Source organism: Sceloporus occidentalis, unplaced genomic scaffold (genome assembly GCF_023333645.1).
Source record: "Sceloporus occidentalis isolate IW3139 unplaced genomic scaffold, rSceOcc1.0.p SCAF_3, whole genome shotgun sequence".
NCBI classification, from domain to species: Eukaryota; Metazoa; Chordata; class Lepidosauria; order Squamata; family Phrynosomatidae; genus Sceloporus; species Sceloporus occidentalis.
The window spans coordinates 186535600-186552871 of record NW_028316983.1 but is presented as its reverse complement, the minus strand read 5'-3'; the positions used below and the strand labels follow the sequence as shown (position 1 = coordinate 186552871).

At 42.3% G+C, this 17272-nt stretch overlaps 1 protein-coding gene across 1 annotated transcript in view; it reads right to left on the bottom strand.

Annotated features, from left to right (window-relative positions):
• LPIN2 (lipin 2) overlaps window positions 1-15183 on the bottom strand; it is a 53897-nt gene extending 38714 nt beyond the window's left edge. Inside the window, exon 1 of the mRNA XM_089517127.1 lies at window positions 15104-15183. The gene's annotated coding sequence lies outside the window, so the exon portion shown is untranslated. The remainder of the gene's footprint in view (window positions 1-15103) is intronic.
• Window positions 15184-17272: the final 2089 nt, after the last annotated feature.

Sequence of the window (17272 nt, the reverse complement as noted above, 5' to 3'; positions counted from 1 at the left end):
ATTCTAGCCTCACTAAGGAGGGAGATCCAAAGCCTGGGCTCAACCACCAAGAGGACCTTATCTGATGTTCCCATTAAGTCTGCCTGAGATGATGGTGAGATTGAGCTAAGAGCTAGCCCTGAAGATCTTAGAGCCCAGTCAGGTTCACACTGTTTCAAACAGCTGGACTTGAGCCATGCAGGGGCTTCATAGGTCATAAACAGTACTTTGAATTGTGCCCATAAATGGACAGCAGTGGTGATGTTAGCACAAGGGAGTGTATGCTCCTTGTACCAAGCCCCAATTAACAAATATGGCTGCAGTTCTTTGGCCAAGTGAAGCTTCTTAGAGCTTTTCAAAGACATGTAAAGCTCATTGCAACAGTGCAAATGGGATGTAACATATTTTGATAATATTTTTTCCTATTTTGGAGCTGTAGAGACTGGAATATCAATACTGGATAATCATGTTGTAAACACTGAGGCTGGTATCACTGCTCCATATTAATTAAAAAAACAAGTAAATATCTTGGGAAGCTCAGTCTTGATAGTACATCTGTGTATTCTGGTGACCAGTGAGAAAACAAAGGGAGGCCACTTTCCATAAATAAGCTTTATGGAAAGCTTATTACTGGAGATCCTAAGCCTCACAGAAGTGTGTTAACTTGACAGAAAATTTCTTGCCCATTTACATTCCGATGTTTGAAGGCTTCTGTTCGAACCATCTAATGCACATGCATTACAATTTTGAGAGCAAAAATGAAGCAAGACATTGTCCACACTGTGATTTCTCTAAAGAGATTGCTGATAAGAGGCGTCCCTTTTTTAAGTCCATAAATTGGCAAAAGAAAAAACCTAAAAGATTTGATGAGTTTTCCTGCCACTTTTTGCCTCTATCCGTTTAATCATCTTCATCTGTTTAAAACAGTGGTTCCCAACCTTTGTTGGCCGTGCCCCCTATTGTGGTGAAAGTCCCGTCCGGCGGCCTCCCTAATTGATTGGGAAGCCAGGAAGGGGCAGGACTTCTGGTCACTTATAAGCCCCAGTGGCCTTTGCAGTCAGAAGTCCCGCCCCTTCCCGGCCTCCCAACCAATTAAGGAGGCCTCCAGCTGGAGGAAAAGGTGGGACTTCCAGCCGCAAAGGCTGCTGGAAGCCCCTTCGCCTTCTCTTCCTCACCCCTCGTCCTCCTCCTCCATGCCAGCCAGGCCTGCTCTGGCCTGCTGCGGCTGCCATCGGAGGACAAGGCAGCCCCATCCCTGTGCGGTGGCGGCACTGGCGCTGGTACCCACAAGAAAGAGGAGAGGAGGAGGAGGAGACAGCCCCGTCCTCTTCTCCATCCCTGCACGGTGGCGGCGCAGAGGAGAGGAGGAAGAGGCAGCCCTGTCCCTGTCCCCATTCCTGCGCAGTGGTGGCGCTTGCCCCGGTACCTCGGGGAAAAGGAGAGGAGGAGGAAGCAGCCTTGTCCCCATGCGGTGGTGGTGTTTGAGCCGGCACCCGCAGGGAAGAGTGGAGGAGGAGGAGGAGGCAGGGGCGAATCCCAACCTGGCAACCCTTGAGAAAGGGTCGATCAACCTCCGAAGAGGTCGCGACCCCCAGGTTGGGAACCCCTGGTTTAAAACATCAGAGGTTCCCTGAAATCTATCTTTTTGCAATGTTCCAAACAACTCCACTGGCCAGAAGAGATACAAGGAAAAGAGGAAAAATGAGGCATGATATTTGTCTTCATTAAGTTTTAAACTACTTGGGTTTTTTCCTGTTTTATGTATGTATGTATGTATGTATGTATGTACAGTCAGCCCTTCTTATACACTGATTTTTTATACACGGATTCAAGCATACACGGTTTGAAAATGTTAAAAAAAGTATAAATTTCAAATATCAATCCTTGATTTTCCATTTTTTATAAGGACACCATTTTGCTATGTCATTATATTTAATGAGACATAAGCATACATGAATTTTGCTATAAATGGGGGATCTTTGAACCAAACCCCAGCGTATAACAAGGGTCCACTGTATGTATTTTCTGTACTGCCTTTTTCCTGACACAGGACCCACGGCATCTTACAATACAGGTCAAAACAAAGTACTAGCTAAAAACCTGCTGCTAAAAAGGTTTTGTTTTGTTAATTAAATAAGTTAGACTATTAAAACCCTAAACCTTAAAAGAGTATGAAAGTTATTTTTTAAAGCAGCAAGAATAAAAGTAAGCACGCACACACAAATACCCATTAAAAGATGCCAGCCACAGTTGTTGGTGGAACGTCACGAATAAACTCTTCTAGAACATGGTCTCATAGCCCGAAAAACCCACAAAAAACTATGGATGCCAGCCATGAAAGCCTTCGATTTCACATTGGCCAACTCTATGGGGAGAAACTGTTCCAAGACAACCGGAGACTGGAAAAACTCTGGACCAAGAGAGCACATTTACTCTGCTCACTAACCTTCCTACTACGCTACAGACACACACATACCATACCACACTTTCTCACAGCAAAAAGGACCTTAAAATCCCCACGGGCCAACTGTATATATAATCGAATGGAACATGCACTGTTACGGGGAAAATTCTCTGAAGATGCTAGCCACAACTGCTGGTGAAACATCAGGAATAAACTCTTCTAGAACACAGCCTGATACCCCCCCCCCCAAAAAAAAAAAACCAAAAAAAACTATGGATGCCTGCTGTGAAAGTCTTTGACTTCACATTAAAAGAAGTGGCCCAGAAGGATAGCAATATTGATGATATCAAAGTTGCTGAGAGGTCTGACTGAACCAACAGGGACACACTCCCTCTGTCCAGTTCTGGCACAGGTCATCCACTAAAGCAACCAAAGCGGTATCCATTAAATAAGCCTGAAGATATACTGAAATGGATTTACATAATACATCTCATCTAGGCACCTCCTGAGCCTAGAGGTCACAGTGCTCTAGAAACGTACCCCAGAAAGCAATACTGGAGATTGGCCATTAATTTTACAAATGGTGGGGCATTTCCCCCCCTTTCTGGTAATGGTCTCACCACCACTTCCTCCTTCTTGCTGTTTAATTTGGTTTGTTTTCTTCTCTGGTTAAATTGTAACCTTGATTGTAAATTTCTAGATGAAAGTACTTTGTGTTACTTTTGTTTTTGTTAAAACACTGATACATTGGTGTCTTTAGTCTTTTCTCAGATAAAATAATTACTGTTCCTCACAACTGTCTTTAATGGCATGTTCAAATTAACTGTTTACTACTCCATTTACTACTTCGTATGTTTACCTATTTAATCCTTTATTACTCATCTACTATCTGCCTCTGAGTAATCTTGGGCATGAAAATGAATCATAGAATCATAGAGTTGGAAGAGACCGCAAGGGCCATCCAGTCCAACCCCCTGCCATGCAGGAAATCCAGATCAAAGCATCGCCGACAGATGGCCATCCAGCCTCCGTTTGAAGACCTCCAAGGAGGGAGACTCCACTACACTCCGAGGAAGTGTGTTCCACTGTCGAACAGCCCTTACTGTCAGGAAATTCCTCCTAATGTTGAGGTGGAATCTCTTTTCCTGTAGCTTGCATCCATTGCTCCGGGTCCTAGTCTCTGGAGCAGCAGAAAACAAGCTTGCTCCCTCCTCAATATGACATCCCTTCAAACATTAAAAAAAAACAAAAACCTGTGTTCAAATTCTAAACTTATTGTGGGTTATAGTAATGTGATGGTTTTTGCTTAGAACAGATTTGACTCAAAGTGAGGATAAGAAATAGAAGATACAATGGGCACACCATACTCTCAGCTAGAAAAACTGGATTCTTTCCATCTGCCTTTCCTTTTATAATATCCATTTATTGTTGTTTTTCTCTCCTTTTCACTTCAAATTGTTTTGATCAAATATATAATTGGGCAGCTGGCTTTGATCCCTAATCTATTAAGTTATAGATATACCTAGGGTTGCCATAAGTCAGGACCTCCAAATTGGGACAAATGTAGGACACATTTTTAATAAATGGAGGACATGCGAAAAAAATTGATGGTTTTAAAAAAATGTTCATATAAATCCATGTTTCTTAGGCATGATCAAAATGGAGGACATTTTGAAATTTGACAGAAGAGGACATGTCCTGGAAAAGGAGGAGGCTGTCTAGTCACCTTGTCTCTGGTCCAAAATACACTGCAGAAATAAAACAATGCTGGACTGAAATGCCCAGAGTTCCTCACCAAAGCTGCATCCCCACTGAGGAAATAATCCAGTTCGAGAGTGACTTAACTGTCCTGGGTTAGTGCTGAGGAATGCTGGGAATTGTAGTACACTGTGGTCCCAGAGCTATCTCTGACAGGGAGTGACATAACTGCAGTGCCTAGAATTCCTCCCCAGGTGCATCCACACTGAGGAAATGGTCCAGTTTGAGACTGCTCAGTGCTGGGGAATCCTGGGAATTGGAGTCTATTGTGGCCTCAGAGCCATTTCTGACAGAGAAGTCTCAATGTCTCCCAAACACTAGCATTCCCAGGATTCCCTAGCATTGAGTTAAAGCAGTCTCAAAGTGGGTTATTACTCCTGCAGAGTGTGAGAGAGATAGAAAGGCTAGGGACTGGATTCATTCATTAACTCACAAAAGGAGGATATCTGTGTCCAAAACACACTGCTTTGACTGCCAGGGCTCAGTGCTATGGAATCCTGGGAATTGTAGTTTATTGTGGCACCAGAGCTCTCTGACAGAGAAGGCCAAATGCCTCACAGACCCCAGAATTCCAGAGCATTGAGCCCTGGCAGTCATAGTTAGAAAAAATACACGGGGGCAAAATAAATATTAAAAATGGCCATGCACCTCCTCCTCCTCCTCATCATCATCATCATCATCCTCGCCTCGATGCCAAAGGAAATGGCCCTCTCCCCTCTGCTGCCTTGCTGGGACCAAACAGAGGAGGCGCTCCTCTTCCTGAGTCTGGCAACAATTGTTGCCAACAAGCCTCCAAGATAATTCCCCAAACGTTTGGCCAAAACTCACCAAATCCCCCCCCCCCCCATATCTCATCAAGTATTCAGTCAAAAACCCTGAAAAGTCCCTGTAATGTTAATATGGCAATAAAACGTAGCCCTAATTGAATAAAAATAACTGGAACTTATTTCAACTCTCAAAATTACCATTAAAACCAACCACCAAAATCACACCAAAGGCTCTGAAAAAGACCCATTCTGGTGTGAAAGTCACCAGATTGGCAACACAAAAACCCAGGACAAACCTGAGTCAAGGAGGAAACCGTGCAGGGACGCCCCCTAGTGGTGAAAAACCGGGAATGTCCCGCCGGCAGGAGGGTTATGGCAACCCTAGATATACCTTAATGTGTTTATAAATTTGATCATGTGAAATTTTAACGGTCCAAGGACCTCTAACAAGGCAAGACAGGTTTTTGCTATGCCTAAAAAATTAAAAGCTGATGCTATCTTTCCACTGGAGATTCATGTTTTGATGTCTGATAAAGATCAACTTTGCAAAGACTGGGTTTGAAAGTTTTAAAAGGTAATGGTATTCCCCATTGACACAGTTGTCAAGTCGTGTCCTACAGGAGGGCGTGGTGCTCATCTCCGTTATTAAGCTGAAGAGCCAGCCGTTGTCAGAGACTGCTCTGCGACCATGTGGCCAGCATGATTGCACAGAACGCTGTTTACCTTCCCACCAGAATGGTACCTATTTGTCTACTTGCATCTGCATACTTTCGAACTGCTAGGTTGGCAGAAGCTGGGACTAGTGATGGGAGCTCACCACATCGTGCGGCACCCGGGCCTCGAACTGCCAACCTGCCGATCTTGCAATCAACAGAGTCAATGTCTTAACCACACGAGTGATAATTATACAAAAGCAAAAGTGTTGTCATTCTTATTCACAAAGATGATTTGTTTTCAATTACTCAAGGTATTGCTCTTTTGTGAGCTATGGATTTTGTTCTATTTTCCCACATGACCAACCCAGCAAACCCTGAAAATGTCTCCTGGATTTGAAGATACTGAAATTTGCAGCAACAGTGGAAACTTTAAGAAGAAGGAACCAATGGGCAAGGACTTAACTCTATGAGAATTTTACTTCCAACAAAGGTAAAACCTTTGCATTTAGAATACACATGGCAAGTTTTACCTAAGCAGAACCTAATTTTCTCCCCAGATGTAATAGTATAGGGATTTTTTCCCCCCAGGAATTCAATTTTCGCTGCCTAACAAAGGAGCAGTAAGCTTCACACATGACAGGGACAGCCTGGATCTTCCCTCTTTTAATGATTTTATTTAAAATTTTCAAATATCTAAAACAGATCAACAACAACAACACATCAAACAAACAAAAAGAATGAAAAAGAAAAAAATAAGAAAAGTGATTGGAACTGCAAAATTCAAAAAAGCTAAAAGTACAAGAATTAAATGCATTATAAAGGAAAAAGGAAGAAAAAAGCTAAAAGCGACTTCCAACTCCAAAAGCGATTTCAGCGGTTGTTAACCCAACACACTCTCTTAAAAACCGATCAAAAACCTTCTTATTTAACAAATCACCTCCTTTCTATAAAATCTAATTTTTAATAATTAATGCCTTATATTCCTATTAGTAAAGTCTTGAACAGAAAATCTAATATTAATATTCAACATTAATTATCATTAGCTATTTCTAATGCTATTACATCTCCCCTAGTTTTAATCAAAATTAATACACACCACCTTTATATAATAACAAGTTTACACCCTCACCCTTTCTTTTAAAATCAATCCCATTTGACCTCAGTGTATTAGAACATCAGCTGTATCTCTCATCTCCATTTAAAAAAGGAAACTAAAAATTACATTCTTCTCTTCGTTTTCAAAAGCCGTTAATTATACCACAATCATCCATTAAATAAGTCTCCAGTGCCTTCTCAATTATTCTTAATATACATAAAAGACTCAACCCTATTAAAATCTGCCTTAAAATTATGTTCCTTTATTTTAAATAATAAATTTATTACCTTAAATCAGCCTCAAATAACAACCCAAATTCCAAAATCCAAAAAAATCTAACCCTCCTCTCACTACCTTGGTGGCAAGAGTCCAGTCGCACAGTGGTTAAATGCCAGTACTACAGCCAAAATGTTGAGAGGCCAATCCTGCAGGACTCCAGGTTGACTCAGCCTTCCATCTTTTCATACGTTAGTAAAATTAGTACCCAGCTTGTAGGGGGCAACTGACTAACACATTGCAAACCACTAGTGCCTAGCACTATAAAGCAGTATAGAAGTGTAAGTGCTAGAGCTACCCATCTTATTTAAATTTAAAATGGGTTTTCTACCTAATATTTGCCATGGCATGGGTCAAGTTGGACAAAGTGCAAATTATCTGAAACCTGGGATAGGAACAGCCATCCAAAAAGTAGCCCAAATCCATGCCTATATCATCCCCTTTGAAGTGGTTCTTCCACTCCACATAATTCTTGGTGCCCTTAACAATCACCTGCAGTTCCTCACAGACTGCCCCCACCCCCATCTTCATATGAGTGCTGATCACCAGCTTCCCTAATTCTTTCAGTCCAGGTTGTTTCTGCAGCCCCCATGATCTCCCTCAAATTCTCCAGAGTCTCTTCCATAAAACCAAAGTCCCCATCTCTATCTGTGATTGAGTCATACACCTTCAGGCTTGTTTCTCTGTCTTGCTTTTCCATGACTGATCCCATGCTGCCATTATTTCACTTTATACTGGTAAAATCAACTGGCAGATGGGTATTCTCTGCTTTTTTATTTTTCCTTTTTAAGGTGAACAAGGATATGCAACAAAGATTTCCTTTCTCCCCTTTGGTATTTCATCAATGTTTGAAACCACTGGTGTGTGAAATTAGGAAATACAGTAGCCCCTCCATTTTCATGGCGGATCCATTCTGGACCCCCCCCCAAAAAAAAAACGGAAATGCGCCTATATTCAAGGTTTCTATAAGATGGATGCTTTACCACAGATATTGCATGTTCTCTTATTGTATATCTTTCATGTTTACTTTCAGCAAATCAATACTATTTACAGGAAATTTTGATGGGGGTCTTTACTAGCCATTATTCATCCAAGAATACAACTGCCATTTCTGAGATTAATTTAATTGTCCGTAAATGAGTCTGCATCATCAGGCATATCTCCGAAATCATACAAATAATTGACAAATATGGCCTAATTTGAGTACTCTTCCATAGCCAATCTTGATATCACTGTATTTGGAACAAATATTTGGATGGCTTTTCTTAGGTTCTATTTATTTAAAGAAGAACAGCATGGTAGTCCCTATACCACCAGGGCATCATGTAATCTAGTATCTCTGGAGCCGAACAGACAGGCCAAATGTAGTGGCTTTGGGCCACTTTGGAGATGTGCTGTTTAAAGGACACACGCATCCTAAGAGGCCGGCCTCTTAGGGATGCGTGCACTGTTTAAACAGTACACCTCCAAAGTGGCCTGAAGCCACTTCATTTGGCCTGTCTGTTCGTCAATTGCAATTTGATCTATATAGCCTAATGTATTGTGAAGCCTCTTAGCCTGTAAAAGCCTTGAGAATTGTGGGAAGATGTAGATTGGACTCTACAAGTGACACAAACTTAGCAAAATGTGCAGTTTGAAAGGAGGGCAATATTAAAGAATACTTCTTCCCACTGTATCTGATCTCAATAAGTCAGAAGAAATTTTCTGCAAAGGTAATTGGATAAGAACCTGACATAAAGATCAGTAGCAAACATGAAAATGGCCTGGATCCTATTTATATTAGAATCATAAGTAGACCCAGTGAATCAATTGCTGAATGGCGAGTCATTTTTGTGTCCCTTCATGTCTTTTCTGACTTCTGGCAACTCTAAAGCAAGCCTATCACAGTGTTTTCTTAGTAAGATTTGTTCAGAGGAGTTTGCCTTTGCTTTCCTCTGAAGCTGAGATATAAGTGAATTCCATTATAACCAAATTATTCCCTATATTTACAGAAATGTATTCTAACTAGATTGCCGCACTACACTCTTATAGTGCTGCTATTCCACTTCAACTCCTCTGACTGCCTCCTGTTGCATTCTGGGATTTGCAGTTTATGGAGGGGCATTTAGAATTCTCAGCCAGAGAGCTCTTAGGCCTCATGGAACTACAAACCCCAAAATGCAACAGGAGTCAGCCAGAACAGTTAAAGTGGAATAGCAGCACTATAAGAGTGTAGTGCGATAATGTGGTCAGTCTCTGCCTGACAAAGTATTAGCTGCCAACTTCATACAAACAGGTTAAGGTCAGCCCTGAAAACATAATCTTGTAACTGGGTAATATAACACCAATCAAGCATAAGCATTGCCTCGTCTAGTTCAAAATCACAGGGCAAATAAATGAGATACCGATACATTTTAAAGATCATCTTATTTTAGTACTTAAAATTCTTGTGTTTGTTTTCCTATCACTGACTAGAAACAGCTAGTCAATGACATTATAAATTCAATAAATAAATAATTTATGTGTTGTCTAATCTTACATATCAGGGTGAAATATAACAGCTGAAGAGAAAAATAATAGGTTTAAAGAACAATCGAGGTTTTAGATCTCTGATCAGCTTACAAGCTAAAATGAATAACTATGTGAACATGAGATTGTTTTTAAAGTAAATAGCACCAGTGAAAGATCACGATATTTGCTGAATGATGTAAGCATCTACTAGAAATAAAAGCAGTTTCTCTGTCGGTGCAAAAAGTGTCCACAGCACTGGCCTTGACACCAATTGGAACCAGTGTGAGGGGTAGCATGTTAAAGCCCCCCATCCTTAGTCCTTGTTCTTTCTTTCTTTCTTTCTTTCTTTCTTTCTTTCTTTCTCTCTCTCTCACACACATGTATTTAAACCAAAACACATTCATGCAATTACTAATTACAAGAACAACATATATTCTGACCTTTGGTAACAAAGAATGGATCAATAGGACAGCAATAATAATGTCACATGTCTTTTGGCCCTTTGTAATGAAGAACTGATTAGCTCAGACTTGCAGTAGCATTACAAACTGCTTGAGTCCTAGATTTCCTACATGTCAGCCTGTAGTATCACAATGTCTACCCCATTGTCTGGCTGCTAAAGGGACCAGAAAACTCTACTGATCAAGACGAGTTATCATAAAACTCTTATCAATAATAGCTAAGAATAAAACTTGTAGATTCTGGGACTGTATAACGCACACAACAACACAAGTAATAACCGTCTCTGGTAATAGGAAAGACAACAAGAGATGGCTATCTCAGTATCAAACACTGGTGTGATTATCCCTAGACATTTGGCTAGGAATAGAGTGCTGGACATGTTTGGCTTTTAAATTCAATCAACCAGGAAGACAATGAATAATATTATGCTGAATATTAAGAAGCAGCAAACAATATTGTGCTGAAGAAATCATCGGCGTATTTGCCAAAACATTCAGATCTTATTATTGGTGTAGGCAATCTTCGGTTATGGTAAAAGTATATAGAACTTTAAAGAAAAATCCAATAAAATCTAATCAAAATGTGGGCAGGAATCACAAAATCTGTTTTGGTTATATGGAGTACTACTAAATGACATGTGAATTTTAGTTAAGTAGTTAAGTAGGTAATTAAGTTTCTTGCTGCAACTGGAACAACCCTTCTCCAAACCAAATGAAGCCACAATAGAAATCCCACAGTTACCAATATGGTCTCCCATATTCAAGTTGCATCTAGTGGAATGCTAATCTTTATTAAGAGGAAAACTATGTACATTGACTTGATAATTAGATATAGGTTCCCATCTTCAGGCTTATTTCTTGAGCTTTAAATACAGGTTGAGTATTCCTTATCCAAAATGCTTTGGACCACAAGTGTTTCAGATTTTGCAAATTTCTCCCTTTTGGAATATTTGCTAACTGCTAAGTGAATGAATGACCAGGAGGACCGCAGCAACCCCCTTGAAGGCAAAGGCAGATGGATGGAGGGCTCCCCAGAGATCTCCTGTAAAGTAATCATGTTCTTTATATAAAATAAAATAGTGTAGTATTTGCAGGCTACAGATAGACACAAGAGATGTGATGTTGCAGAGAGAGGCATGAGATTTCAAAAACTTGCTTTTTAAAAGATGCATGAAAAATAAACTTTCTGATTACTAGGGCACTGGTGGGAGGAAGCAAGCAGCATCAGAAGCTGGTGGGGGATAGGGCCCAGTAAGAGCAGTCTTCAGGAAGAGCAGCCTTGGTAATCTGTATATGATGGGCAGCACAAAATTTAAGTTGCTCTCCCCAACTGCATCTTTCTGCAACCCACAAATACTGATCCATTTGTTTTATATAAAGGAGCTGATTTTGGAATATTTGACAGCTTATGAACCAACAAGCAGGGGCATACTACCCAATTGCCTCAAAGGCAGAAGCAGGTTGCTGGAGGGCTTCACAGAGAACTCCTAAACAATAATAAGGTCCCTTATATAAAATAAAATGGCGGGGCTCCTGGTAGTTCACATCTATGTCCAGACTCACATCCCTCCCCAGTCTCTCAAATGTACATACTGTACTACATTATTTGTGTTGTAGCTCCAAAGATTTTGGAATTCTGGATAAGGGAGACTCAGCTTGTACTTCAAATGCCATTTTCCTGGACTATTTTAGGAAGAATGCTCCCTCAGCTGTTCTTTAATGATTTCATTAAGCACACTTATGCAATTCACAATCATGAATGAGACAGTATGCAAGTACACACTACCAACTGCTTCCACTGCAAGGAGAAATGGCTAAACAAGCCACTAACCTTCTCTACATGGTTTACTTATTTTGATATTCAAACTCAATCTGTCTTATCTCTTCCCTGACAGGACACAGCACTGGGTTTGGGCATCACAGCCAGCAAAATATAAACAGAAGGCCATTGGTTAGTTCAGCCACTTCTATTTGCAAAGGGAGGGATTGGACAGCATCCATTAGTAAGCAGTTCTAAACAAGCCAAGGTTCAATGCTCTCTGAACCTTCGCTTATGGTGACATACAGATATAGCCAATTACTTCCCTTCTAGGAAGAAATCCACAAATGTCACCTTATGAGATTTTTCAAGTAATCTGCATTGTCCTGAGCTGTATATATGCCAAATTCAAACTTTCCAAATTACCTGGAATTAACTATCAACTAAAAGTATAGGACAAACACCACCAACAAAGGTACAATGACTCTCAGTTCAGACACAGAGAAAGAGAGATGTAAAAGTGTATTGCGTCTAATTTTTTATAATAATTGGGAAACCTTAGACTGCCCATAACACAGATCGCAGGGCTTTACCTCACTTGTAAGTATTTTAATGATTTTAGATCTCTCTTGTGATTCAGCCCGTGAGCATAAGCATCTTCTATGTATGTGGCCATAACTCCTACTACCAGATATAACAAACAAGTCAAACTTGCTACAATATCCTGTGAATAAACATATAGATCAGGCACCAGTTTTAACCATACATACAATTGCAGGACATGAATTATTTGAAGGTTTATGAAGTCTTATGGTTACAGCTTTTAAAGAATGATGGAATAGAGGAACAAAATACCTTTTTTTCAAAATCGTGAGAATGTGTGTACCATCATGAAGACTTAATAAAAGAGTAATATTTGCAAGTGTATAGCCAGCCTGCCAAGCACTTGTGGTACTATCAACCAAGATTTCAGAAAGCTACTGTAGCATATTCATTCATTCAACAGGTATGTCTCCTAAATTTCAAATGCTGTCCATAAAGCGGTTCACATTGTTTGTTTGTTTAATGACCCATCTTTCCCCCAATATGTAATCAAAGGCAATTCACAACACAGATTAAAACAATATGGAACTAAAAAGGATCTTTATAATCTAATGACAAATTTTAAAAGTCACACTAAGAACAAAAGTGGAGTGCTCGCCACTAAAAGCCCTCCTATAACAGTTCATAGGCAAAAAACCATTTACATGATGAAGAAAAGAGAGCAGGGAAGGTGATGGGTAAGTGTAGTCAAAGAAGCTAAGGATGCATCCACACTGCAGAAATAACCCGGTTTGACACCACTTTAACTGCCCTGGCTCAATGCTACGGAGTTCTGGGAATTGGAGTTTGTTTTGGCGGGGCCACAACAAATTCAAATTCCCAGAACTTCATAGCACTGAGCCATGGCAGTTAAAGTAGTGTCAAACTGGGTTATTTCTGCAGAGTGGTTGCAGCCCTAGAGTTGGAGAGGGCCATAGGGGCTACTAGGGGCTATCCAGTTCAAACCCCTGCCATGCAGGCAAAACCTGATGGGAAAGTGTTGTACAGCCCAGGAAGACACTGAAAACAGTTTCTAAAGGCAACCCCACAGAGTGTGTTACAGTACTGAAATTACAGTCGCCCCTCCTTTTTCATGAGGGATCTGTTCTGGACCCCCTCATGAAAGCGGAGTTTCCCCTATATTCAAGCCCCATTGGTTTGAATATAGGCACAGGTGCTTGCTGCGGGGTTGTGCAGGCACACACCATGGGCACACGCCCCATTCATTCTCCCTCCGTTCGTCCCTTGTGCATAAGCGAAGGACGCGAGTCCAAAGACTGCGAGAACGGAGGGAGGACAGTAGATGCAATAAAGCATGTATCACCATAGCCAGGTCTGACATCTCCAAGAACAAGGGCAGTTGGTGCACTAGTTTTAACACTCCTGGTCACCGCTAAAACCTGGGCATCTAGGCTCAGGGATGAATCCAGGAGTATGCCCAAATTGCAAATCTGAGATTTCAGGGGGAATGTAACCCCATCCAGGCTGAATCACTATATCCCTGACTGGCCTTTTGACAGACCAAGAACATCTCTGTCTTGTCTGGATTAAGCTTCTGCTTCTTCGCCCTCATCAGGTCCATTACTGACAAAAGACACTGGTTTAGCATCAAAACAGTACCACTGGAACTGGACGGAAATGAGCTGGGAGTATAAGCACAACATTTCACTTTAAACAAACAAGCTGCCACCACAAAATACCTACACAGATGCACCACAAGATGTGCAAACAGTGGTTTTGATGGCAGAGCAGACGCCCACAACCAGCATCCAGACAACTAAATGGCAAAACCCACAGAGCATCAAGCATATGAATGCATGGAAAAGGAAAAGCCAGGCTTCCAGAGAAGACGATCCTGAACAGCTCCCTCTGAAGCCCAGGGCCCTAGATGTCCTCAGGGCTGAAGCCAGGGAATGCTAGACACCCACAAGGCAAAGCCCCAAATGGCTACTGAACAATGTGAAGTCAAGGGCTTTCACAGCCGAAGCCCATAGTTTTTTGGGCTATGTGGCCAAGTTTGGAGGAATTTATCCCTGATGTTTTGCCTGTGGCTGGCATCTTCAGAAGGCGGAGGCATGGAAGTGTGTGGGGCACAGATACTGTGTGACCCTTGGTTGAGAGGAAGAGACTTACATGTTAATCTGTGTGTTGGTCTGTTGGTGAATATGCCTCTTGGACCCTTGTTTGGGAGCTACTGAACAGTTTTGTGTTGCTGTTGTTGCTGTGTGCCATCACCTCGTTTCCTATTTATGGCGACTGTAACGCAAGAGTCCATCATGGGGTCCTCTTGGCAAGATTTGTCCAGAGGGGGTTTCCCACTGCCTTCCTTGGTGGCTGAGAGAGCGTGACTCGCCCAAGGTCACCCAGTGGGTTTCCATGGCTGAATGGGGATTCGAACCCTGGTCTTCGGAGTCGTAGTCCAGCTCTCAAACCATTACACCACATTGCTTTGAGGCTGAGAGAGCGTGACTCACCCACCCAATGGGTTGGCAAGGGCAGAGCTGGGAATTAACCCTGGTCTCACAGAGTCCTAGAGTTGGAAGAGACCCCAAGGGCCATCCAGGCCAACCCCATTCTGCCATGCAGGAACTCTCACTCAAAGCATCCCCATCCAGCCTCTGCTTAAAGACCTCTAAGGAAGGAGACTCCATGACACTCCCAGGGAGTGTGTTCCACTGTCCAACAGCCCTGACTGTCAGGAAGTCCCTCCTAATGTCGAGCTGGAATCTCTTTCCCTGTGGCTAGCATCCATTGCTCCAAGTCCTATTATTCTCTGGAGCAGCAGAAGACAAGCTTGCTAGCCCCGCTACTACGGAGGGGAAGAGGGTGAAAAAGAGAGCTATCCTCATAAAAGGCTCCTTCCCCGCCGCCTCACCTTTGCCTTTGAGCTCCCTCGCAGAAAAGGGGGAAGCAGCGCCCAACCGTCCTTCTCCTCTTCCAGGCGGCTGTTGAATGAAATCAAGGGAGAGGCGCGCGCGACTAAGCGGGTGAGGCGGACGAACGCGCATGCGCGCGGCCCCAACAGCAAAAAAAAAAAAGAGGAGGGAGGAGGGGTGAGGAAGAGAAGGTGACGCACGCGAGCAGCAGCCGCCGCCTCGCGCTGACGCCCGCGCGCATGCGCCGAATGGAAATTCTCACCCCCCCTTCCCCCCTCGTTTCTAGCACTTCACGCTTTTCATCTTTGGAGCGAGTGAGGGAAAAGCCACGTGATCAGGGATGAGGGAGGGGGGAAGAGGAGGGAAAGGAAAGAGACGTTTTGTGCGCGAGGCAGTGCGCGCACGCGCATTCGCGCGACTGTGTGATTACCCGCCTGGCGCGCGCTCAGGGATTCCACCCAACTGCGACTGAAAGCCGAGCGAGCCAATTAGTGACCGATGGAGAGAGTGGGCGGGGCTTCCTCGCCTCCCTCTTTCTTGCTTTCTTTAATTTCTGTGTTTTTAATTGTACTTTTTTTAATGAGTCTCAGTTCTGAGAAAAAAGTGGGATAAAAAATAAATACAATAATAGTAATAATAATAATAAACCTGGTTTCATACTGTTTTAAGTGCCATGGCTCAAGGCCATGGAATTCTGGGAATGGTCGTTTGTTGTGGCACCAGAGCCTTGAGCCATGGCAGTTAAAACAGTATGAAACCGGGTTAAGTATGCAGTGCAGATGCGGCCCTTGCCTCTTCACATCCCTGCCGCGTATAATCCGGTGGATTTGTACACAGTCCGCCCTCCGTATCCATGCATTCCATTCACCATTAATATATGGGGGCAACCCCTAAACTAGCCTGGTGCTTTCCAGAAGGCACTGCATGGTTGCCAGGGTAGAAGTATGATCCATCAGTGTAGCTGTGGCTTCTCTCATAGTGTCACGTCCTGAGTGATAACATCCCAATGATGGTAAAATACTCACACTCTATCTTAGCCACGTGAAGTACTTGGAAAGGAAAAACAGTACTTTCAACCTTGAGTAGTCTGCCCCCATTTGCCTTTTATCACCGGGGCATGTCTCACACTAATGTTAATATTTCCAAGAAACAAATCACTTTGCCTTATCTATACTTCTGCATGCCACACCTACATTGTATTCTCTTGATTTAAGCGCATCGCCTTGATATTCCTGCCACTTGCAAGCAGATCTGTAACTACTCTCTGTATTCCTGTAAATACCCTCCATGCCTCACTTCTGCATGCATGACTTCCATATGTTATTATGCATTTTCGGTCAACTACCTGCCGTAAAAATTGGCTACAAACACAAGTCCTGTGCTCCTGTGTCCTTTCTCTTTATCAACTCTTGAAACTGTTTAGTCATAAAACAATTTCCAGTGACACAAGCGACTCATATACATCATGATGCACACAAACTGGTTTTATAGCATTGGGGATCATAGCAGGTATTGGTATTCCTGTTAGTCGTGTTTACGTGATTATAGCAACATTACTAACACAGTGGAGAGGTGGGTGTTCCCTGCTTTATAGAAGCTGAGTTCAGTCTCTGCTTTGTTTATCCCATTCAAGGGGTGAATTAAATGCTGGTATGGAGAGAAAGAGGATCAACAAAGCCCACAGCAGTATGGTTATTTTCCCCTCAGGGGTTAGAATTCAAACATCCATAAAGAAGCACACTGGTTAATATAAATTGCAGACAATAGCGGGGTATCCTGGAATTTTGTTTACCGGGAATAGGATGTGATATCTGAATGTTATCTTCTGTATTTGAATAATTTAAGCACGCCCCTTCCTCTGAACTATATTCTTCTGAACTTGCAGTATTGTTTCCTCTTCCTTGTCTGTCTGATCTGATGTCTGATCTCAGTAGTCTGAGTTGATGGACAAAGGGACGTGCTGCAGCATTCCTCCAGATGCACACCTGCTGCTTTACCTGTTGTTCATATGGAGATGTGGCAAGGGGAAGATCAGAGTTGTAAACTTATTAGTATACAGCTTTCAACTTACCATAGGTTCTGTTGGGTTGATGGTTGTAAACGTCAACTTGTTCTGCTCATTTGTTAAATGGAATGATATAGGCCCAGAACAGTCAAGCCAAATGAAG